General features: G+C 41.9%; 1 long non-coding RNA gene across 2 annotated transcripts; it reads left to right on the top strand.

Moving 5' to 3' along the window:
- The first annotated feature begins 1,685 nt into the window (after nucleotides 1-1,685).
- LOC124195897 lies at nucleotides 1,686-6,215 on the top strand. Of its 2 annotated transcripts, none has more exons than XR_006875466.1 (3): nucleotides 1,686-4,897; nucleotides 5,052-5,149; nucleotides 5,215-6,215. It is a non-coding gene; the product is annotated as an uncharacterized LOC124195897 (long non-coding RNA). The 2 variants fall into 2 exon arrangements; XR_006875467.1 differs by having other exon boundaries at nucleotides 4,961-5,149.
- The last annotated feature ends 19,667 nt before the right edge of the window (nucleotides 6,216-25,882 follow it).

Genomic DNA, 25,882 nt, shown 5'->3' with positions numbered 1-25,882 from the left:
ACCAGCATCTACTTTCCTTTTCCTTGGGCCATCCTTTGGCCATCAATGCCCGGCATTCACGCTATTTCTCTTCCCTTTTTTTCAGTTGTTTTTTCTTTCTAAATGCCCTCGCCTTATTTATTGTCATTTGCGATTCCCATTTCGTGTTATAAAGCGTTTCGCAATGATGACTGGTCCGGCCGTGTTCCAATGGCGTCCGAATTGGTGATTGTATTGACTCACGCCGTGAAATCCGAAAGGTCACACTCGTAAATGTCTTCGCAACATCACAAGGGGTAGGGTGGGACCCCCAACCGGACATGGTGAAACAGAAGTTGCGCCATCGGGGTTTTTTTCCTTTTTTTTATTTGGGCCCCAACGAACTCGAAGATTTAAACAATGTTCGAATTATGCAAAATATAGGTCGGGAGCGAGCTGTGCAATCACGTGCGCTTTGTCGGCTAATAAAGCAATGTCGCACACACAGCGAATTACAAACGAGTGTGCAGCAGTGCAACTATATGGGCGCTTCTGGCGACCTTACGTAAGAGTGGGTGGGAAAATTCAAGTCGATTCCGGTTTTCCCAGGCGAAAAAAAAAATAAAATAAAATGTTGGCCCTTCATTTCCTAATAACTTGAGGCGAATTCTAATCGTTTGGAAGAAATTGTCGACTTGATCTAACTGCGCGTACATTTTGCGTAATTATCTAATCAATTCACCAGCCAGGAAAAGTGTTTTTCCTCATTTGAATCAGACAAAACGAAATTCCGGTCGGATTAATCAAATCAAAGTCACAAATCGTTTATTATTAGAGAAAAATCGGTAGTTTACACGCGGGAGAAAAAGAATACTATGACGTTAGCCATTTGACAAAATCATGACCGAATAAATCCATATACGTACATGTCCAGCCCGAGACAACCGTACAGTCTATATACTAGTTTGGTCGTTTATCAGTTGAGCATGTTGACTGTTGGTTGGAACACTGGACGGGGTGGAACATTCCGGCGATATCACCGAGCGTCGACCGATTCGGCTGGAAATCGGGTCCGCGTTCATCTATGGACATTTCGGATGACTCGACTCTAAGAGTTAATACCTAAGGGGAAATCCGAGTCTGTATCACCAACTCTCGTGCGTATGTATAATATAGTGCTGGCCAGAGCCAGAAGGGTATAAAGAAGAAGAAGAAGAACTGTAACCATATATATACTAGCGCGCGCATCGTGCTGCTGGACCATTCAACTCAAGGTTACGTAAATCAGACGTGCCGGGCTTGCCGGCGGCTGGCCGCTGGCCCCTCTCTCATCTGCCTTTCACTCGGTCGGGTTATTTTACGCCGTCATCAATCAGCCGAGTGACGGGCGTCGTCGCTGGTCGACCCCAACTTCCAAAGGGCCAGTTGAGAGGGGGTATATAGAGAACCCCGGTCGGCGGGGCCGGTCACACGCTAGCAACACCCTTTTTTTCCCGATTCTTTTTCTATATATTTTTTAAGATTGTCTCTTTTTTTTCTTCTTGTAATTCTTGTTCCATTATCATTCCTTCCTTTTGGTCTTGCTCGGGACTTTTTGAAAGCCAACACGAAAGCAATCTCAAATTGAAAAAATAAAAAGGGGGAAAATTTTCCAAATCGAATCGTCCAGCAAAGGGGGAAAAAGGGCGAGAGACTTGATAACACACACAACAATTAAGGACTTCTTTTTGGGTGTATTTTTCCAACTGCCGGACATTTTAATATAGGTGTGTTTATCCCGATGCGGCTTCCTTATACATCGCTCTCGAGTGTGCATTCATACGCGGCTTTTTTATTTTAATTTCCCCCCTTTGTTTCATTTCATTCGTCCCCCGTCAACTCCGGTAAACTCGTTCAAAGTCGTGTCGACTGATATGTATAACCTTGGTGATGGGGTGAACTGATGACCGTCTTTCGGATTAAGAGTTTCGACCTTCGGAAGAAAGTGGTGGCTCTCAGAGGATCCAAACGCGACAATAGCAAAGAGATCAACGCGCAATGAATCGAGATCATCATCTTCTTTTTCTTTTCAAGTCGTTTAACTCTTTTTTTCGGGAGAGAGTCACGATAAAGTCTTCAGGCAGTTCACAGGAGAAAATAAAAAAGGTTAGAAACGAAAGGTGTTGTCTCATCTGATCTCGGAATCCCGAAAATTTTTATTTAAAAAAGAAAAAAGAAATGAAAAGTGAAAAATAGACGTCTGGAGCCTCTGTGCCGCCGCTCGAGGGAAGTTGCGGCTGTGCTTCCCGTTCGAAATCACCTGCTCAACTCTTTTACATACACGGAAAAAGATCTGACGAGGTCTCCCCGGCACATCACGGGGTACTATAACGTCTATAACAGAAAATAATTCAAAAATAAAATAAAAAAAAGCTAAGAAGATTGCTGTCGAGACACGGGAGCGGGAGAAAACAGGTTTTCTCGTGTGTGTGTGGACCTTAAAAAGACTTTCTCCTTCTCCCGTTTTCTTCGTAAATGTTGAGAATCACGTTTTTAAGATCCGGCTTTCATGTCTTTTTATTTTTATTTATTTTTATTTAAAAACATTTTTATTTTCGACATTTTATTCCAACGTCGCGTCGGTCGTCGTCGGTCGTCGTTGGGGTTGTTGTCAGTTTTCATTTGATTCCGTTTCGGGTCGTCGCCTTTTTCTTGACTGAGAATTCGTGTTTTTCCTGGTCCGTCTCTGTTGTTGTGCTTGTTCCAGCGCTGGTTCGTCTGGTGTTGAAGAACTCTTGTTTCATGGCCACCTGGAGAATCTTTTGGGCTTCTTTCTTTTCATTTTTATTCAATTCTTATTTCTAGCGTGTTTTGTTTTCATTCGTATAAAGATTCGATCGTATCGTCCATCTTTCCCCCCCCACCCGGAACCACGCAGCGAATGGTACGGACAAGCCAAAAACAAAAAGAACCGAAAGAGAAAACGGAATAAGGAAAGAAAGAAAGAAGAAGATGGTCCTTTTCTCCAATGTTTTTCTTAGTTACGTATAAGACGAAGGCGGAAAAGGTTAGAGACGAGGAAAAACCCCCCGGTAGACTCACTCACCGCCGGAAAGGAATTGAGCCAATCGCATCCAGACAAGAAATCCTCTTGTCTCTCTTTTTTTCTTTTTTGTTGGATGGTCTTTCGATGGATGGACGATAGTCGTCGTCGTTTTCTTATAGCCATAAATATTCGATACGCACGTGATCGTCTGATAAAACAGCAGCGGACTATCGGGGCGATTTGTTTCTTCCTATAGCGCCGAGACTGGGCTGATGTGGCCCACCTGTTCACGACGGACTCGTCCCAAGTCGATTTCCAGTTTGCTCGTTTATCCGCTAACGATCCGTTGGACGCGCTCATGGCTCCCACTAAATCATCATTTGTATAGTCGAAAAAAAAGAAAAAAGAGAAAATATCTTGTCCATGTCGCCGGCCCCGTGCAACCCACACGTGTGCAATTCATTTCATTCCGTCTACAGTCCCCGGGAGCTTTTTTTTATTTTTCCAGCTGCTGAAGATATCCGTGATTTATTTAGACGCTTATCTTTTGCGAGAAAACAGAGAGATAAGACACGGGAGCGAAAAGAAAAAGGTACACACATTTAAGCCGGTAGGAGATTCACACAAGTGATAAGGCTCATAAACAGTATTTGAACACGACCAAAAAAAAAAAAAAAGTCAGACTATATAGATTTGAGTTTTCCCTTTTGCCGTTTGCTGTCTGGTGCTGCTCCTGCGCGTTAGCCCTCCTAGACTTTTGAGTGGGGATGACGTGAATGCAAAGTGACAGGGACCGTGTGTGTGTGTGTTGTCGAGAGGATATAGCGCCAGCTCGCCAAGGTAAATATGCAATGAGATAGACAGACACGACGACCGAGAAAGAAACAAATAAGACTAAGAAAGGAGGAGAGCCATAGAGCAGATGTTGGTTTAGTCTAGATGCCATATTACACTCCTACGCGCTCTTGTTTTTTTTGAGTAATAATTACGTTCAATTCCATGATAATTTTGATAATTCTGAAGATTATTCGAGCTCTTATGCATCATGCCAATTTTAGTTTGAGACATTTATTCGTCCTACGTCAACTGGACTCTTTCCATTCGTGTCATCCAGCAAGAGGGGGGGGGGCAACATTTAAAATTGTCGAACAAGCGAAAACCGTTTTTTTTTTCGTTGAAAAGAAATTCATCGCCATTTTACGCAATCGCTTTAGCGAAAATCAAAATTCTGGCGAAATGAATAGGACTATATCTCTTTTGTCTGAGCTGCTGTCAAGGGGAAACGAAAGAAAGTTCGGGCCGGGGAGAGAATTCAACTTTCCATTCTCGGCGGGCGATGTTGGTATATAATATGCTTATATTCTATGTAACGTTTTCTGCTGTTGCCGGCCCGGCCGGCCCGACCTTTCCTTCTAGCCGGTTCAACCGAGAGGAAGAACAATAACAGTACCAGCCGATATAATTTATGCGAAGAAGAAGAAGAAGAAACTATAGACGATGCACAACACACACACAAGAGAAAGAGAGATGACAAGGCCATCCTTTTCGTTCAACACCCCCGTCGGGCGTTATTATTGTTCCTCCGACTGCATGTCCTGTATAAATAAATCGACACGAGATTCTTCTTCCACTTCGGGGGGACTTGCGTCGCTTTGTATCGATCTGTGTCGTTCTTCGTGACCCCCCTGAATGTGCCGTTACGTCTAGCGCACCGCGTTTGTCTCCAATTTCTTTTTTCTTCTTCTTTTTATTGAAAAGACAGACAGACCCATAGCTGGCGAAACTCTCGACCAGACTATATAATAAAATATTTTCGAGGAAAAAAGATGTACCCGACGCCTTCAGACGAAGAGAATCACGACCCGAGTCACTCACGCTATTGCCTATTCAATCCTCTTTGCCGCTGCTGCCAAGGTGAGATTTTTTTCTTTTTTTCTTGTCACCCGAATTTTTCGAAAGCGCGGGCTTTGACAATAGGTACAAACGACGCGACCGAGTGATCAAATAAACAAATTGGGGCTATTGTCGTAGCACCTTCAATGGATGTCGCTTCTCTCTCTTTTTCTAGTACATCCGCCGCCGCGGTAGGTCAGCCCAAATTGGAGGAATTGACACATTTGTGCTATTTTGATTCGGATGACAATTTTTCGAGTCAACCGGTGCAAGGTGTGTAGAGGACAGTCTAAATTACCGCATGTAATCTCTTAATCATTTTTCATTTTTTTTTTCAGGTTCATAAAGGCGACCGTGGTCACGTCACTGGTGCAGAAATTGAATTGACACGCACGACATTCCTTCATCATCAAAAGGATCTCCCCCCCGCAATTGAGGCCAGGAATTCGTATAAGAAACTCAAGTGCTACCATAAGCGGAATCGATACCGGATGACTCGACCATGACTGGACGAATTTTGTTGTAATTTTTAAAGAAGAAACCCGAATTGCGTTTGCTGTTACAGATATACGATCGATTTCCAAAAATATATATGTACTCTCACTCGGTTTACGCTGAGAAAAGACAACCTTGAAGATTGATATGTCACAGATGACAAATTGACAATAACGACGCGTGTGAGAGAGTCGGTTGCGTCGTAACGATGACCAGCACGCGGTCGGGCGGCATTTTGTTATGTTTCTTTTTTTTTTTTCCATTCTGAAAATGTGACAATCTGCCCTGTAATCCGGCCGCAGATTGCACAATAATAAGTCTGGATGGAGAGGGTATACGAGCGAGAGTCACGTTTATTCCATTATCCCAATCCCCCCCCCTCCCCCTGCAGTTGTAGGTCATCTGCTCATCACCACCCCGCGGCCTCCTCATAATATTTTTTAAATTACAACTTTTTCTTCGCGTTCGACTCTACATTATACCTATACGTCCTTTCTTCTCGTCGTAACGATTTTTTTTTATTTATTTTTTAAAGGTCGATATTTATGTAAGCCCCCGTTGTTGTTGCAGGAGTTCCTTTAGGGATCGACCCAGTTCTTTTTCATCTTCTCAATTCTTTTGTCAGTTTTTTTCAAACTTATGCCTATATTTTTTTCATTTTCATTTTCATTTTCTTTGTCCTCTGTTGTTCATCTTTCGAAAAGCAAGTCCCACTCACGATACACCTTCGGCGCGTGTGTCTTCATCTTTGTTTGTTTCACTTTTTCTTGTCGGCTGTGTAATCAAAACGACTTTGTGTCTGCCCAGGAAAACAAAAAATAAAAATAAAAGGCCATTGTTTTTTAGTTTCTCTTATTGTCGACAAAGATTTTGTCGCCATGCCTGTTGTTCCCCGGTTGTCCTTTTATTTTTTTCAAACTACCCGCCATCCATTAAGATTGCCTGATGTCAGCCGGTTTCTTCTGAAGGTCCTCCGGTCAGCGACTTTTGCCGCAGAGACCCAGTGTACTACAGCACCGTCACGGGCGTCGATGGAATATCAAAAGGCGGTGCCCGTCCACAACAAACCCAAGATGATCTCATCACGAACTATACGACAGACGCGGAGAGCTATATACATGTAGGTATACAACATTGTTACATGCCAAGGTATGCGCGCATGAATATAGAAGCCCAGCGAGGCCATCGGGTCGTTACCGGCATATCTTGAGACGTCATCTCATCCGACTTCCGCATCGAGACAGTAAAGAGAGAGAGGGACTGGAACCATATGTCTGGCCAGCCCCCTTGGTATTTGAATCCTATAACCTTCCATAGTTGGGACTTATTGTGGCGGTTTGGGTCTTCAAAAGTAATTTTCTGTGGGTTTCCTGTAAATTTTTAACGATTTTTAACTTTGATCTTAACTGTGGGTAGAGGGGCTCAGTGTAAGTTGATGAGATACAAATTAATCCGTTCACCGGATGTCCAGCGTGGGTGGGAAAACCGCTTTGATCGTTAATGAGCGGTTTGGATTTAGGGGGAAGGGGGTGGTCGATTTCTAATTACTATCGATATCTTAAAATTGAGACAAATGGTGTCGTCTGCTTCGTTTTGTCAAGTTTGAAAAAGAGACTCGTAAAGACCACGTTAAAGATTGGGACAAAAGCGGGAAGATTACCTAACTGAAAACGTACGTGGCTGCAAGAAAAATAGCACTGTTGGCACAACAAATAAAATTACAAACATGTGATCGTCGTGTGAACTCTGCTGGTGGGTGTCGTGCCTGTCGTGGCTCTCCAAGTCTCCATGCTCTCCACTCCATGCTGTTTGGCGGGTAAATATTAAGACTAAAAATACAAATGGAAAGATTATGGGAGCTTAAATGGAATTGTTAAAGCCTGTTTTATATTTGTGAAATGTTAGTTTCTGCCTTGCATTCATCATGTGAGCCCCCTGTCGAAGCATGTGGCAGTTTGTTTGCACTGTGTAACTTTTTCCTTTGTGCAGTTTTGAGGCCAGAGCCAGCCATCGTAATAAAAATATAAGCAAATTGTTCTTGTGCTGGGATCAACTTGTCATCAGCAGCTCGATCAGCAGCAATCTCAGTATCATCTCTAGGATACTGATTCTCGTTACAATTATTGAAACCTGTGGTCTACTAGATATTTGAATGATGCATGACTTGCATTACTGCACATCTGCATTACATGGAAATCTTATAGATTCCCTTGTTTATTAATAATTATGGTTGACCCTGGATTGAACCACTATCTCATTTAAAACTTTTCCTTGCTTGTTGTCTTTGTCAATACTTTTCGTAACCCATTTTTCATTTTTCATTTAGATAACCCTGCATGCTGTTTGATTAGAGAAACTACTGATGCCGACCGTGTTACGGATCTCTTCTTGCCCTTTCTTTAAATTCCCTATGTCCTTGTGTACGCCCATGTGAGTGTGGGTGTATTCACGAGGACGCGGGATGCCCTTTCTCCAATCTCGCCTGGTGGATTCAACCTCTGTGGATGGAAGGAGCACTTGTGGAAGCCTGGCCGTATTTCCTAGGCTCAAAGGTAGGACAAAATTGATCTCTATTCTTTCTTTTTGACTTTTTGTTGGCGTTGTTTTTAAGTCGTTACATGATGGTACAGAGTACGTTATTCCTGAGCTAGTCGATTATCTGGAATGGTTTTCTCTTGCCGTTTTTGTTGACTCAGTTAGGGTTCATGAAATAACTCATCGAACCACTGCAGATCAGGCCCGTTTTGTTTTTTGTACCTCACAACTTTGTCTGTGGGTAAACAATCGAATGGAAAAAATATTTTTAAATTTGAATATTTCAAGCAAAAGTGCAACTCGAAATTTTTATGATCAAGAGGGACCTGCCGCCACACCGACACCTCCTCTTTGATCTTTCCAGCCACGAAAATGAAGAAGCCTTCTCTCTCTTTTTTTTTTGTATTCATTCTTTCTTGCGACTTGCGAGTGTACATTTATTGTTTCGGGTTGTTATCTTATGAAAAGGAAAAGGCAATTCTCCGACTATTACATTCCTTATATCGTCGTAGTCGTGGCTCACCGAGGTGGAATGTGTCTAGCAGAAACTTATGGGCTTGCTTGCCGCTTATTTTTCTTATTCAAAACGGACGAGTAACCTTGCTGATTGCCATGGCAGAGAATAAGAAAAGCGAAATCCTTTGGTTAGTGCAGCTCATCTGCCTCTATGAGCGCATTGAAAGACCTCCTTGTTGACCTTGCCTATACTTACCCGTGATGGCTCCAATGTTGTTATTCTTTACAATAACACAACAGCACGAAAATCGCCTCCTCAAAAACAAGAAGAGAGCTGATCTTACTTGTGTGGTTTCCCCCCAAACCGGACACGCAGGGCCGACTGGCCGAACATCTCCGACACGTAGACTCACGGCCGGTTGCGGTGGCATTTGCACCTCTTGGCAAGGTAAAAGACATCATCTCTCCCTTCTCTCCATAACTGGAGGTACACAAACGAGAAGAAGAAGAAGCTCGCATACCATTTGGTAAGTGACCTTGCCATGGAAATGTATAGACGAAAAGGAGAGGCTCTGATGTAGTTTATAGCCGTTTAATACGTTTATATACGCACAGCATCAGGACGGATATATTTTTGAAACTGACCAAAGACGGGAATAAACCCAACATATATCTATCCACCGATGGGAAGGTGCATCCGAAAATGTCAAAGTATATTCCCCGAGCTGTTGCGTATATATGCACCGGGAAACCAGATTACGGCGACTTTCGAAACATTGGGAAATTCCTTTTTTCTTCTTATCTTCCTTGAAGTCTTTTCCCATTATCCCGATGGGACAATGCATAATGGCTCCTCAAAGTTTTAATACTCGTTAGAGTTATTTCCCCTTTATGTTTATTTTTATATTTAAATACATCCGTAGTAGGTAGTACCGGTACTATAATATTCCCGATTACAAGCAGAGACTCTCCTGTCTATAACATCAAACTATACGCACTTTTTTCGTTTCTATACAAGAGTCTTTTCTTTTACTTTTTTTTTTTTTAACCGATTCCGTTCTGGTTGTGACCCTCAGAGAAGCGACAAGCGTACTGAACGAGCAGCTCTTATACAATGGGGTCATAAATCACGACACCCACGCTGTTTTGTTTCTCTTTTTCCTTTTTTTGGGGGGCTTCTCTTGGTTTATGTGTCGCGTGTGTCCCGAGCTTCATCAACTCCGCCGCTGTCGTGACGAAATAACTGGAAATTTGTTTCCAACTTTTATTTTGGTTGGTTTTATTTCCATTTTATTTTATTTTTAGAGAGAGAAATTCATTTTTTTCCTGCTTTTTATGTGGGCGATCCGGCCATTCCGGTGGCATGCCAAATCCTTTTTAATCTCATTTTTAAATTTTCGGATGAATTTCGTTTTTTAAATTCTGAACTTGCAACATTGTCCCATTTCGGGAGCGAAAATATTTTCATCTTTATCGTCACCCGTGCCGCTGCAACGCACACCGCCACTCCCACGCGTATATATGATATAACTCATAATTTGCCGCGCGTTCTTTTTTTTTCCTTTTCCAAATTTATGTGTTGCCTCCCCCTCTCTCATTGGCAATCTTCATTTCATTTTCCTTCTTACAAACTTTCCAGCATTTTGTCTCGGCACAGTACAAAAAAAGGGGGGGAGGAGGTGTATATGCATATATATGTACATTTCTTTTGAAAATACGCGGTTCGTTACGTTATGTATGGCTTGGAAAACAGGTGCGGTGTCGGTCGTGGCCGGCCTTGGTCCCGAAAGCGGCGCGCCGTGATGAGCCAAAAGAATTGGCGTACCGCGTTCAACTCCACGCGCCTCTACACACAAGCAACGCCATAGCCGCGCGCTCGGTTTTGACAAATTTTGGACTTGAAATTCCGACATTGGCAGCCACTTTTGGGGAAATAAAAGGGAATTTGAATCAACACTTTTGGCCGTCAGCGCTTTCGTGAAAATGACGTGAGTTGACGTCCCGTTTCGTCATCGCTTCTCCGCGCTTGACTTCTGGTCGATATTTTTCTGCTCATATTCCGTGAGAGAGTCGAACAGAGGAGGCCAGTTGCATGAGCTTATAGGCACGCACGGCCGACTCTAGGCGTCGCTCATCCGATTATACGCAATCGAAAAAAGAAAGAAAAATGGCAGCAACCCGCGTTCACCGGTAGCACAACTCTATAGAAAACAAAATGGCTGGCGTCGTGGTTTGAAAGCCCAAATGGCATAAATGATGTACGAATTTTTCCCAAGCGACACCTGTCGCTTTGAGAAGGGAAATCAACTTGTTAGGTGAACACACACACACAAAGCAAAGAGCCATAGAAGAATTGTTCATTTTTCTTTCTTTTCTTGTTTTCCCCCCACTTTTTTGGCGGATGATGATGTTCTTACGGCTGCCGGAGTGGGAGAGAGAAAACAGGATAGAGAACCCAACAAGTCACGAATATGGACGGGAGCGTCCTTGCGTGATATGTGTTGAGTGCCGACCTAGAAATTTTCTATTTTTTTCTTTCTTTCTTTCATTCTTTTCTTTCTTTTTAAAAATAGGAAAATTCCAGACGATTGACGAGCGCGTCCCGACACACAGGCTAGATTTTCAGCGTTTGTTTCAGGGCTCCCCTCTCATTTATTTATTTATTATTTGCGTTGGGTGAAAATCCGAAACGAGAAACGATCGTAAAATGCGGATGAAGTGATGGCCACCGTTTTTATTTTATATCCCGATTTCGCTTGGCCTTCACTTGCATCGGTTAACTCATCCGTTGGCTTTTTTTGGGAACCTAAAAAGCAGAAGAAGCGGGCCCCCATTCGTCTTTTCTTTTCGATTGCTCTTTACATTTGAAATGATCATATAATTATTACGTGGATATTATGAAGACGTCTTGTTCTCCCCCACGATCCTTTTAGCTCGAAATCCCTGGAAAATGTTCGACCGATTCGTTAACGATCACCTGGCGCTGCCACAATTCAACGAAACCAAAAGAAGAAAAAAGAGAAAGATCAATTGATGCCGAAGACTTTTTTTTTTTCATTGCTGTGCATAGAAGCACCATCTCCGTTGTTGGTGGTATTATTATGAAGCCTCACGGCCAATGGAGGACCGGTTGCCAAATGGCCTCGAGGGTCAAAGACGACGCTGTGGTCTCTAGTACTCTTATACGGTGCTGGCCTGCCTGCCGGGCATATTAGCGCGTCTCTCTCACACACGGCAGACTCTCGGCCATGAACGGCCGCGCTCTTGGGAAGGAAGAAGAAGAAGGCGAGAGTTGTTGTTGGGAGGGATCCTCTTCTTTTTCTTTCAACTGAAAAAAAAGTGAAAGTCGTCCGGAGGGTAGAGGTGCATCGTCGGAGTTGATGCTCATCTCGACGCCCAGCCGCAACTGCAATGCGCGCGCGGGAACCTTGAAAAACTTTTCTTCTTCTTTAACTTTTTTTTTATGCCGTTGTTGGCCTCACTTATCCACTTCATTCCCTGCCGTTTTTACACACTCAATAATGACATGATGTTCTTCTTCTTCTTCATTCTCTCCTCATTTACCGTCTGCGACAACAACAACAACAACAGCCACTCACGGTATTATTATAGAAAAAAAACAAAACAAAACAACAAAAAAACACAAGAAATTTAACGAAGCGGAAAAAGTCCATCTGTTGTTTTGGTCCTTGCAATTTCATCTGTTTCTTCTTTTTCGGTCACTTGCTTTGGAATTTTCGTAGATCTTTTTAAGGGCGGATTTTTACAAGGTAAAACTACTGGACTGGTATCAGCATGCGGAACTTTGAGACTTTCATCCAGCCATTTCATTTTCCGTTTTTATTTTTATCTTCTTCGAAACTTAACTATTAAACCTCCAAAAAAAGAGTGCGCCAAAATGATTGGGCAAACTTCTTTTTTAAAAAAGATAACGAAACAAAACAAACAAAACCAAAGAAATAAAGTCTAATTGCAGACGAAAGTCCTCATTGCTGCGCACTTATGGAGGACTACTGCTATGTACGATAATACTTAAATATATAGCTCCATATAACTCAGTTAACGGTTGCCAAATATAATTTAAGTAGCCACACCGACATCATTTTGCCAGTTGGTCAAGTTTCGTTCAATTGCTGCGTGCGCAAAAACTAAACTAAACGGCGGGGGGGGGGGGGGGAGGGAGGGAGAGAAAAGTTAACGTTACGCAACAACACAAATTCGAGTGGATATTTTTAGATGTCGTCATCAAAGTTTCTCTCGTGTCAATTGCAAAAGATATCAGCATTCTTTATTCATGTTACCTACTATAACATCCTCTCTCTCTCTCTCGGCCAGCCCGTTAGTTCCACCACCACCACGGCCCGCGTTTCCTGCGCAATCGTCGGGCCGTCCATCACGGGCAAAATGACGGCCAAACGACCATCTTCAATTCGTCATTGCTCGGCGTGCCAGTGCGATGCGGCAATAACGACTCGTTGGGCTTTGCGCAGGCAACATCCCGTTTCGGCCATATTAGCCTCCTACCCATCGGCTCCAACCGTGGAGTGTCGGCTGTCCGTGTCGTCGTAAAACGAAATTGAAAAACGAAAAAAAGGAAAAAAAAGGAGAGGGGAAGTAACGGCATGAAAGAGAAAGTAATTGACAATTGGCTCAGCACACTACTACTAGCCGTTTGTGTGTAGTAGATGAGGATCGTCTTGCGTGCTTGCCGAGGTGCGCAATGTATAATGCATACACGACTCGAAATGCTATCTAGACAGGGTACCCCCTTTTTTGTTTTGAATGTTGGCGTATTTGACATTCGGTGAAATCCGCCCGGCAGCTAAATGATTGCATAAGAATAGGAGTCGCTGATGAAATATCATCAGCTGCCAAGAAAAGCGAAATGAAATGAGAAAAATGAGAGAGAAGACCAAAGGAAGAAAAGAAGTGTCTGAATATGTGCAGTATTCCACACACACTATATGTACACACCAAGTAGTAATACACAGTGTGTGTGTACTGTATGTGCTGTAGCGTCTAAATGCTGCTGCTGCTTCACTAACACGGGGGTCGTGCGCTATTGTTCTGCCGGGTGTATCACGTTTCTCTCTTTTCAAATTTCACTCCCAACGTTTTTCGTCATTTTTCTTCCTTCCTTCTCGTTAACGATTTTTTTATTTTTCTAAAAAAGAAACAAATATGGGAGAGGGGGGCTGCCTGCTCTCTCTCGTCCCTCAGTCGTCGCCTAGTTCGCGCGTGCGATGCTGTGAAAAAAAAACGCAAGTGACCGAGCGTCGTGTGTCGTGTGGCTCACGCTAAACCGCAGGCTACGAATGAAGCATCTCTCTCTCTCTCTAAACGTATGAAATATTCAAGAAAAAATAACAAAACAAAAGAGAAAATAGAAGAAGAAGAAAGTTCTTCCTCTTTTGCTCATCATCTTTTTTGTTTTGTTTGATTTCTTTCTTTCATTCATTCGCATTTATTGGCCTTTCTTCGTTTGACTTGATGATTCACACCTTTGGAGAGAGAGACACACACTTTCCCTCCTTGAAATAAACAGCCATCAAATGCTGGGAATATATAGGCAGTAATATATTCCACAATTAATAATCGAAGGAAGAATTAAATGAATCGCAGACTGTTTGAAGATTCCCGAGAATTTATTGGCGCGTAGATTTGAAATACAAGTTGATGGCCGACGGTTGACTTGATAATTCCGTGCCGGAGACGTAAGAAAGAAGCCATCCAACGGCAGCCAAGTCAAGTTTTGAAAAGAAAAGCAGCTCTCCTTCGTTAAAAAATATAAAATAAAATGGGGAAAAAAACAAGCGAACCGCACGCCGGCAGTTGATGAAACGCTGGGCCTCTAAAAGACTTTCCACATTTTGTTGGCCATAAATTTTCTTTTTCTTGCCATGTCATTGCCAAACGCGTATCATGGCGCTTGTTTGCCTTGATAAGGCCCTGCTTGTATGCGATTGATCTCAACCGTCGAAGCGTGACGCTACCGAAACGCACCTGCGGGGTCATTGGGAAGCAGAACTTTTGCATTTGGATAATCAGGCAACTTGTCACTTAGCGCGCGGAAGTCGAGAATTCGTAAAAGAATAGTTTAACATATTGCCGACGCTATTGCTGCCATGAGAAGGAAATTCCCTGCGAATCTCAAGTGAAACTAAACAGTTGTTGTTAATACTTGACCTTTTACCGACTAATGAGAGAAGGCGTCGGATAAGCAAAATCGGTCGTTGGTTCGTTTGCGCCCAATCCTTGTGCCAGTATCGACAGACACTCCAACCGTCACGATCGGAAAATAATAACTTTGTAGTCTCACGGGTTAAAAATAGACGCGAACGACCGACGGCAAAGATTTGTATAGACACACTGCGCGTTTGTCGCTTTATTTGATTTTGTTTCGTGTAGTATTTCCATTTTTTTTGTGTGGGTTTTCTTCGGGGGACTCGTCTCCGAAATTGTGAAATGAACTGATCAAGGACTTTTTCTGTTGGTGCCGAATAAGCGAATAAGCGCTCACGATTTTCCGTTTCTTTCGTTGATTCTTTTCTAGTTTTTCTTTCCTCCCTACGATATTGTTGTGCGGCACGTGTATGTGCACAGTACTTTGACACAGTCGTCACCATTGTCTGCGAAAAAAAAAAGAATAAGAAAAAACCCTCGAAAGATGCGAAATGCCGTGTCACGGACGACATTGTACATACCAAAACAGTTACGATGACACACTGACATTTAAGAATTTCTTTAAAGAAAAAAAAAATATTCCCCAGCATATAGTATTTTATATCTAAATAAATAAATAAATAAATGAATACCGCTTCATCTTGCATTCGACTTTCTCGTCGTCAAAAGGCAAACAGCTCGAAAATAAATAGAAGGAAATGTTTATTCATCCATTCCGCTCGGGTCGATGGTTACTACATCATTTATTTTTTTATTTTTTTTAAACTTTTTCGTCGTTCTATTCATCATCTGATTCTTTCCCCTCTTTGACGACGCCATTGAATTATCGCCGCAGCGGCTACATAAATGCGCGCCAAATTCAAAGCAGCATACATTCCTCTTCTTTTTTTCTTATTTTAAACTGACCAGCAAAGCGCGCGCGGTCGCCTTTTCCAATCTCACCTCCATTGAAGATAAATCGCTTTTCGTTCTTTGGCTGTCAAATTATATCCTTTAACAACAAACACAAAAAAGACTTTTTTTGTTGTTTTCGCATATTTTCACGTTGACCGCCGCCGAGTCTCTGGCGGTGCCGTTTTCCTTTCGTTCGAAACAGCGGAAAATAAAATGCTATTCTCGCAGAATTTTAAGATGCTGGTGGGGGTGACGTCAAAGATCACGACAAGCCGCGTCAATGGCTCTCTCTCTCTCCTCTATAGTCACTACTATATCGACCGTAAATTGTTGTGTATCTTTTTAAAAGTTATTTTTTCTTCTGGGGGGAAAAAATGCGCATATAAAAATTCTAGTCGGCACCAATTTCGGTTGTTGTTGCCAGAGGTGCGAGCGCTGGCTCTTATTATTCATCCCATTTTTCTCACGCTTAAGTAAGCCACCGCACCGTTTTGCCGCCGCTTGCGGCCGTGTACTTTTTTTTTGGCGCAGTCTAAAATTTTACGTACGGTATCGCAAAGTTCACGACCCCGTGACGGATGATTATCATGATTCAACCTTGCGCGTTATAACAGTGTAGAGTGTTGGCTATAAAAGAAAACAAAAAAACGATGTCGAAAGATCGGTTCATTTCGTTTGATTACACGCGTCTCAAAGTGTGCGTCTTCGACTCTTTTTCTTAACCACCGTACTGTCTACAGCGGTTCCCACAGTCAGTGCTGTTATTCTTTTATTATTGATTTATTTGTTGAGAAAAGGAAAAGTCTTTTCTTTTTTGAGCAGGGGTGATTGTGCATCGTGACGAAGGAAGTCGCCGTGTGTGTAGAATCAAAAGTTGCCGGCAGGTTGGCCAGCGGGGGTGAAGCGTGCTGTTTTCCACACGGTCGCATCATCATCACACACACACACACAAACCAAAATAAAATGGATACACTCGACAAGAACAAAGAAATGTGGGTCATCATGACACTTCCACTTAGATGCAGAGATGCAGCTGCTGCTTTTTTTTAAATTTCCCTCTCTAGCGCGGTCACACAATCACATCCCTTTTTTCCGGAGTGGATGGGGGGAGAAAAACGAAATTTCAGATTTGGGAAATCCATCACTTGAGTGTCACGGAGTACGGACTGTGCTATAGATATTAATCACTTGGGAAAATATTTTTATCGTCATCTGAGGATCACATCACGAATCATCTCCAACAGATTACAGTCAGCAAATTTGTCAATCTAGAAAACGAAAGAGATTCTGAGTGGGGAATCAGATTGGAAATCACGTACAACTCCGTATCCGTGTACGTGTTGGGTAGACGAGAAGATGACGAAGCGCAGGGAAAATTCCAAACTTTTCCGTTTCAAAAATATTTGGAAACGACAAACGAAGGCAATATCGTCATCGTACAATATCGCCCATGTTTGCTACTGTCGGAGAAATTTCTTTTTTAAAAAATAGTTGCCCTGATTTGCCGAGAGAAAAAAAAAATAAACTTGACAGGCGCATTCGACATGATTTAGAAACTCCGACATTCAAACTGTCGTTCGTCAGGAGCAAAAAAGAAAAAAAAGTTAAATAACCCATTCATGAAAAAAGTTGTTTAGAAGACGAGTCTAGTAATAATAACAACAACAACAACAAACAGTAGCAGCCGGGGCTGATGAGTGTCGACATGTACAGAAAGAAAAGAAAAAAAAGGAGAAGGACGTTGAAGGAGAAGCTTTGAAGTATACCGCTGCTGCTGGTTGACACGGTCGAATTGTTGCGAGCAGCAGGAGAGCTGCTTCGCTGTTCCGTTTTTTCGCTAGTCGTCCTTGGTCCGAATTCATTCCTCCGTAACAGAAACATCGTTGTTTATTCGGTTTCTTGTGTTATCTCTGGCTTGTTACATAGTATTCTTCTTTTTTCGTTTTTTCGTTTCATTTTTGACAACAGCAACGGCTGCTGTTGGCTCATCAGAGAGAGAGAAAACGCGTTTATTCACGAGGTACCGACAGGATGACAACCCAAAGTTTCTTCTCCCTCCCTGAGCTTCGCCAAGGGACGACACAAGGCGAATAATAATGATGGGAAATGTGTAATAACAGACCGAAATGTCAACAACTTGCTGCATCAAAGTAAAACGCGAAAAAAGGAAAAAAAAACGGACAACAATTCAGTCATCTCTTTTTTATTCGTACCCTTTGCCTAGTTTCTTTTGTCGAATATTTTTTCTTTGTCTGTCGTTTCTTATAAAGTATTGGTTTAAATATTTTTTTAAATTGTTTTCCACGTCGGGGATGCGACGTTCAGAACCGGTTGCAGCAGCCGTCCGTAAAATATGTACCACCGAACGTGACATTTTTACTTTCCATTTTTTTTGCGTTCACTTCTTTCTTTCTTTCTTTCTTTTTCTCTCTCTTTCGCCTCGGTGATTATAAGTTTATGCGGATCGGCCATTTATAGATCATCATCTCGACGGTGCGCAGTCGGACTGTATAAGAAGATACCCGACGCAAATGCATTATACAGTCCGACTGGGTACATTTACAGTGAAATTTGTCTCACGCTGGATTACGGATAATATTAGAGATATCCTCTGGCCTGTACACGGAACGTAAATCAAGGACTGAATTCCCAGTTTCCAGGCAACTCTCTCCCCCACCCCTCTCTCTCTCCCATGTCTACACACATCAGAGATCAGTCTCAACCCCCTTTTAACATATTATTATCAAAAGGGTATTGTTTATTTAATCAAATAGTATCATCCAACGCAGCTGATTGCTTATGCATACTGCGCTCGAGATTATACATCAGCAGGATTTATAAGAAACTACATTTTCCCCCGGGTTTCTCCAAATATTTATTAAAGTGGGCTGGGGGATCTACAGCGGGCTCGCGCATAATACGTCGATGTAATATAATCTTGTGCGCTCGTAAAATACACGGCCCAAGGTTACACTGAATCAAACTCCATTTCTAAAAATATTCAGGAGAACACGTCCAGAGTGTGTCATCTTTTCGACACGTAGGCCAATTACGAATGATGCCGCAACCTGCAGAGTGACCTAAATAGCCCAGTAAAATAATCCAACCCCTTTTTTTCTTTCTATAATTCACGACATTAACTTGAAAAATTAAAAAATAAAAAAAAAAAGAAATAGAAATTTAATTTCAGTGGATGGCAGTTGATCTCTATGGATTTTTAAAGGAGAGAGAGAGGGAAATCTCCGACGCGTGAAATGGGAAAGCCTGCAGTACAATCAATAAAATCCCGCTATTCATTGCAACCGGATTTTCGTAGAAGCGACGAATTTCAGAGTAGTATATATATACTAGGCATTGGAAGAAGAATCATAATAAGTAGAATACAAATAAAATTCCTTCTTATTTCACCTGCTAAAAGAACACACAATGCGAGTTATTGCGTATACCTGTATACTAGAGAAAAAAGAAGCCGTGACGGGCAAATATACAGTCTGTATTGTTTACGAGTGGACCTTATAGACAGTTGCATGCACGCTTTACATTTTTGCAATCTACTTGTATATATGCGATAATGAAAGGCGGTAGGTTCGAAACATTTCAAAAGCGGAGGACACGAATGGAAGAAAATGGAAAGTTCTTCTTCTTCTTTTTTTTTCTTTTTTAATCCTGACCAGTGCCCATTATTATTACCATTTCCAAAAGCGCCAAATTCAAATGATTTGTTAAGGGGAGGAGGAGGAGGGCTAGGCTAGATATGTGTGCCGTAGACACACTGGTGCTTTTATTTATCTCCGATGATGTGCACGATTTTTCCTTTTGATTTCTTTGTCGAGCCAAGACCAGCAGTTCAACGATGCAGCTTTTTGATTTCTTTTAAATAAAAGCTCTTTTCATTGATCGACGAGAGAGAGACGCCTGTTATTCGAGGGCCTTCTCTCTTCCTTTTTGACCAAAATCAAAGATAAGAAAGAATAACCTGCTGAAGAGAGAACGATGAGGACTCTTCACAAATATGCTTTAATGCGCATTTTCCCGTTGTTGTTGCTGTTGTTGCTCTTCGATGAAAGAATTCGTTGAACTTCTTCTTCACAATTATAAATCACTCTTTGAAAGGCCCAGTGAGTGAAAATCAAAAGTGGAATGCCAAGTGGCGGGATGAAAATTACGGTTTCCCCCCCCCCCCCACCTGCTCATTGTGCAGATCTGTATAGAGTATTATAGGAGAAAAGAGAACCAAAAATAAATGAAAGAGAAACCCACCCCAAACTTTTTCCAAGCCCTTCCCTCATTTCTGATGGGAACTTTGCCCAGGCGAAAAAAAGGCGATCAGCAAAGCAAAGAACATTTGGACACGTAATAATATTGAAGCCGTTGCGTACAAATCCAATAAATGAGAGATGCTTAAGGAAACAGCGGAGCGATGAATTATTTGCGCTTTCAATTCAATTTCTGTTTCGTTGCCGCCCTGTGGGTGCGCAGAAAAAAAAAAATGCTAATTTGGTTACGGGCAACTGACAGTCGACGAGGTGATCACACGTCCGTACTTAAAACATCAACACAGAGCTTTGATAATAACAAGTTGCACGATGGATGGCAAGTTTCCTTTTTTTTTTTTTCGTTCGTGTCCGTGCCCAGCAAAAGCCGGCCGACCGGACGCGACAAGTTGCGACATGGGAAGAGAATAGAAAGAAAAGAACCGGTGGGGTTTTCGCTGGAATGGCAGGCAATAATAGTCATAATGATAATAATAACACACAGAGAACTGCATGCTGCTGAAGCTGGAGAAAAGCTCTCTTTTATTTTATTTTATTTTCTTTTCTTTTATTTTTTCTTCACGGAGGAGGGGAAGCAAACATAACAGAGAATCGCCTCCTTATAAAGAAACGGGAGGGAAATTTTGGACGAGAGAAAAGAAGCGAGAGAAAAATAACGGCATAGTCTGCTGTGGTCTCTCGGTGCACAAAACCAACCGCCGGGTGATATCATCACGCTCAAGCGCGTTTTAGTTGAGTCACTTTGCCCTGCTTAGCGCCCGTTGGTTAAACGGCAGACGCCACACGTCCACCGTCGGAGAAGAAAAGCCTCAGCGATGTGCACAAAGGGAAAACGAAAAAAATGAGACGAAGAAAGTTGTAGTATAATACGATTAAATCATTACCTCCGAAATCAAAGGCGACGTGCGAAGAAATTGAGCCTGTCGAAATTATTTCGAGTACTGGCAAAGCCTTTTTAGTCTTCTCGATCAATTGAAATGAATTAATATGCGCACTTGTACGGCGCCAAAGTGCCCATTGTTTTAATTCGATTCAATTCACATTGAGATGATGTGCACTTAGCGCTCAAGGGATGTCATCGCCCACGTTCAATCCCTTGTCTATTAGAAGAATACCCCTAATGTATCTGGGCGTCTATTTTAAAGATCGTAACCTCTCAAACCCCTCGTAGTCTCTCTGCTAATTGATCTCTGGCTCCGAAATTGTTTGTTTTTTGACGTACAGTTTATAACCCCTGAGCAATTGAGCATCGTCAACCGTTGCTGTTACCTCGGTAACGCACGTCGGTCCAATTAAGGCCCAGTTTGCAGCGCAATGAGTACGGGGGTGTACAACCAGGCCACTCTAAACACCTTCCCCCTCATTTAAATTTCATTTCAGAATTTTCGAATTTTTTTTATTATCCCTAAATTTCATAGTAGATGAATTGAAAACTGTTGTTTCGTACTGATCAAAACTATATTTGAATTATTTGATTATACATCGTTGGTTCAATGTAATAAATCAAAGTTTGCCATTAAAATTGTTTGGAGTGTGCCACAACTTGGTGAAAACCATCCCACATATATCAGAGCACTTTCCAATCAACTGAAAGGGAAAAATATTGATTGAATCTAACAAAAAAAAAGAGCTCTTTATGGGGAAATAAATTGAGTGTACCGTTTGGGTAAAACACAAAACAAAAATCTGAGGTTTGATTTGCGCGTTTCAGTCGAGTCACTTTGCCCTACTGGGACAACTGCGGCTACCAGTTCGTTGAACGGCGGACGGCCATACGTCCACCATAAACAGAAACATAAATAACGTTCTGGGAAAATGAAAAAGGAGACGAAGAAAGTGTAGGTAATGGGGTTGAATCGTGACCTCTGGAAAAACGACAGGCCGTGCAAACCCAAAAGGAGCGTTTTGTATTTTTCGTCGGAGTGTTTGCAAACCTTGTAACCCTTCTCGATAATGAGATCAATTTATGCGCACTTGTACGCCGCCGCGTATTTACTATCAAAAGTCCCAGATTTTTTACGTCTTTTCATCCTTGAAAATAAAAGACGCCGGGAATAATATTCAAAAGAGACGTGCCCATTTCCAACACATATGTACACATGGCCAAGCGCGTACTCGTATTGTTTTTGACGAAGGATTTTCCCCCATTTCGAACATAACACCATAAAAAAAGAACGTCCCGCCCTTCTCAATATGTGAAAAACATTTCGTGTATTATTCAATGTGTCTGCTGTACATTGATGGTCCCTCCCCTCCATATACTTGAATACAATGAGGTACTTGTAACACATCTCGTTATATTACTCTCCTCCTTTTTGGCTGACAAAAAGGATATATTATAGTGGCTAGACGCGATAGGGTAAACAAACAAAGATGGAAAAAAAAAGAAAAAGAAAATCACGGACAAACGTCTGCGCTGTGTGGCGGGTTTTTCGGTCGGGCGACGTGTGCGTGCCCGGTCATGCGAAGCTCTGGATTTCGTGTGTCGTTTCCCCCCTTTTTCTCTCTTCGTCTTTTTATTTTTTCTCCCTGCGCAGCTATATTCCAACGACGTTGCTGTGGCGGTCATAAACAAGATCCTTTAACCATCCGGGGGGAAATGTTTAAGATCTTGAGAAGGACACACACACACACACACACACGCGGGCGCATAAGACAAGAGCAATGGGATTCGGTGGAAACCCCCTTCTTTTCTTTTTTTTTAAATATCCCTTTGTACAATATCTGGTTGTGGCGTTATATATTTTCATTCTTTTATGATGCTTTTAAGGTCATTTAAGACTCTTGTCGGGTTTTGCACAACTGACGGGGGTATGTACGGTATATGTGTGTGTGTAGGCTGGTGGGAGCCAGCGATAATTGGTCGTTAGCTTCGCTTCTGTGATTGGAATGGCGGCCTTTTTCTTTCGTCATCCTCTCTATTCTTTTTTTTCTTTCTTCTCGACTTGTTTGTCTCCACTATAAAAACCGCTAGATAATGGCAAAGACGGCGTCACTCAAATATAACCTGGCAAAAAAACAAACGCCATATGAATTGAAAGTCGTAAAAGAACAAACTAAAAAAAAAAGGGGGAAACGACAACGCGTTTTAACTCACGATATGGCATCAATATACTATCTGCTAGTATATTTCTATCCCGCCCCCGTATACACCAAACTATTTTCTGTAGGATGGAACATACGACGAAAGAAGTTGCTGGAGAGAAGGAATATATAACGAGAGGGGGGCAGGCGCACTAAAGATGCAAGTCCGGGAGAGATTTGCCATTTAACGCACCGATGAAAAAGAGAGTGAAAAATGATGGTCCTTGAGAAAAAGCTCGACTGAGAAAATTCACTATATAATTTACGGGTTTTTTCTTGCCTTTTTTCTTCTTTTTTTTTCGAGCCACGAAACAAGAGGAGGAACCCATATCGTTGCAGCAGCAAGCTTCTCCATGGGCCAACCCTATTACGTACACTAGGGAAAGATATGAGTCGATTTATTATGGGCATAGCGGTAGCGGCTTCAGCTTCATCATCCATTCACATCAGATCTTGGGTTTCATTGTCTTTTTCTCCAAATCGAAATTAGGTTTCTTTTGTAACATTTCACCGCTTTCTTAATGGTCACTTATAGATCCCGGTCAATCATAAAAGAACGGTTACCAAACAAATGCTTTTTCCCCTATCTAGAAAATGTGTCCGCCAGCAGGAAATGTTTCCTTCCAAAACATCAAAAAGGTTCATTCTTCTCCGACTGGCACAACAAATAAAAGATGAGCCATCATCGTCGGATTTGTATATTTTTAGCTTTCCTTTTCTTTTTCTCGTTATATTCCTTCTATTTTGGAAGAGCCGTCGCCTGTCTCTCTTGTCTCTGGACGATGAAATCGACTTATTCGAGTTCAAAGGCCCGCCACAAAAAAGTGCCGCTCCATAGCGCTGCCGCCAAACCATGTCGCAATAGTGGCAGACCCCACCGATTCTTTTTTATTATTATTATTATTATTATTATTTCTCTCGTCTAATTCGTCTTCATCGTAACCATTCGCTCCGCCGACGTCCGACTTGATTTGGACAGGCCATCTCTTTTGATTTCCGAGCGGAATGAGGAGACTGTGTACGGCCGACGACGTGTACGGGCATCAGTTCGAATTAACCGCGCGCCGCTCGCGTGCCTTGCGCGGTCCGATGCGGCACGCCAAAATCTATTAGCAGACGAATGCACTACTCCAACCGTCGCTTTGCCAACTTAATAAATCCGTCGTAAATACAAAAAAAAACAAAAAAAAACATATATTCCTTATAAGAAACGAGAAAGAAAAAGAGATCCTGTAATGTAACAGCCATTTTTGGGAGGAAATGACTTTCTTAAATTTCGTTTTTGTTTTCTTCTTTTTTCTGCTAATGCCCAGTAATGATTGGGCGGCTTCATTCAAGTTAAAGTTATACCAGACGAGAAAGGAAAAAAAATTAATATTTAATAACACAGTGATAGCGTAATTATGAAGCAACTGGTTTTTGTTCTCTCTGAGAACTGTCAGAACTTTTGCCAAAAATTCTACAAAACAAGCGCGTCTCTTCTTCTTTGAATAAAATAGACAAAATATGGACACGCACATTTCCATCCTTGACCCCGTCTTTTTGGCTTCTATTCAGCACACCACCACCACCATATCAAGCCCGCTAATATGCAATGCACCGCAACCGTTCACTCTACCTAGTTACCGCGTGAATAGCCTGGATGCGCAATTTAAAACATACCGATTCAACACACACATCCCATGACAAATAGCAATATAAAGCGCATCCATTTCAATCTTTCACATGATCGAATTTTCAATCGTTAAACAAGGAAAAATCGAAATCAAATCGTCGAGAAATGTGTCTAGTTTTCTCAGCCTTGAGCGACTCTTTAACTACCTGATGATATCATATAATGCTGAGCAGCACCTCCTTCGATTGGAAAACCGTTCCCAGGAATACATCACACACCCAGCTCTCACATCATCATCACCGACATAAAAATACGGCGAGAACCCCAGATATTTCTATCTTTTTTTAAGGATGTATCCACATAGTAAAAAGTTGGTGAGGCTTCGTGAGAAAATTCTTTAAAAAAAAACGATAACTATCCCCTTTCGGTTACGTGTACGTCGTAATATTTAAACCATGCATAGATGTGCTTTTATTACACACACACAGCACACAACACTCGGGTTGCGTATTGGGCTCTTTTTTTTAATGGGTATTATAATTTTTTATTTGTGTTGCTTGATGTAACAATAAAATTGGGGGGAGAGAGAAAAAGGGGGATAACATCTTTTTGATATTTTTTTTGGCACACGCAAATGAACGATATTACACAGCCACGCGTAGTAAATCCCGTTGCAAATCACACGACTCGACGCCTCTGCAAACATTTCACGTGCCGTGTATCATTTATGGCGTCAAGTTGCTCCGTCTCAATATTATACTACGTAACATACAATCGTTGCCCTTTAATAAGTGAAAGTTCTCCTCTTTTCGCCATCAATCCCTTTTGTTCTTTGATATTTTTTCTTTACAAAGTCTCTCAATTCTCCTGTATGGCTTGATCGTCCTTATTTTTTCTCCTTTTATCCTCGCGCTCCGAAAGCTTTTCGGCATCATTATCGCGTACCTACTACTATCTATCCAAACATGTAGTTTACATGTATAGCCTCTAACGACTATACGATGGCGAATCCCAAGGAAACGTATAGAACGAGACCTATACACCGTCACAAATTCACTTTCCTTTTGTTTCCATTTCTTTTGATATTTTTTTATCTTTTTTTGATTTTCCTTTTTTGTTGGAGAACGACAGATTTTTCTTTTGTCTGTTATTCGGCTTCATCATCTTCTTTTTTAAGAAATATGATCATCGTTACTTGTTTTATTTTTTTCGGTTTTTACCTGACGCGTTCTTATATAACCGAAACAGAAGCTCGACATTTTCGGGAGAAGAAAAAAAAGGAAAAAGAGGTCGAGTCATAACCCGCCAACGACTCACGTCATTAAATCTCACCCCCTGAGCTATAGCTCCATGCGCTGGGTGATCTTTATACTGATGTATATCCGACGACACGGCTATATAGCAGCATGCATTTCAAGACGAGATGTAGGGTTATCAGTTTTATACCGACACGTAATAGTTCAGGCAGTT

The sequence above is a fragment of the Daphnia pulex genome, chromosome 6 (assembly GCF_021134715.1).
Source record: "Daphnia pulex isolate KAP4 chromosome 6, ASM2113471v1".
Taxonomy (NCBI): domain Eukaryota; kingdom Metazoa; phylum Arthropoda; class Branchiopoda; order Diplostraca; family Daphniidae; genus Daphnia; species Daphnia pulex.
This window is presented reverse-complemented; position numbering and strand designations above follow the sequence as displayed.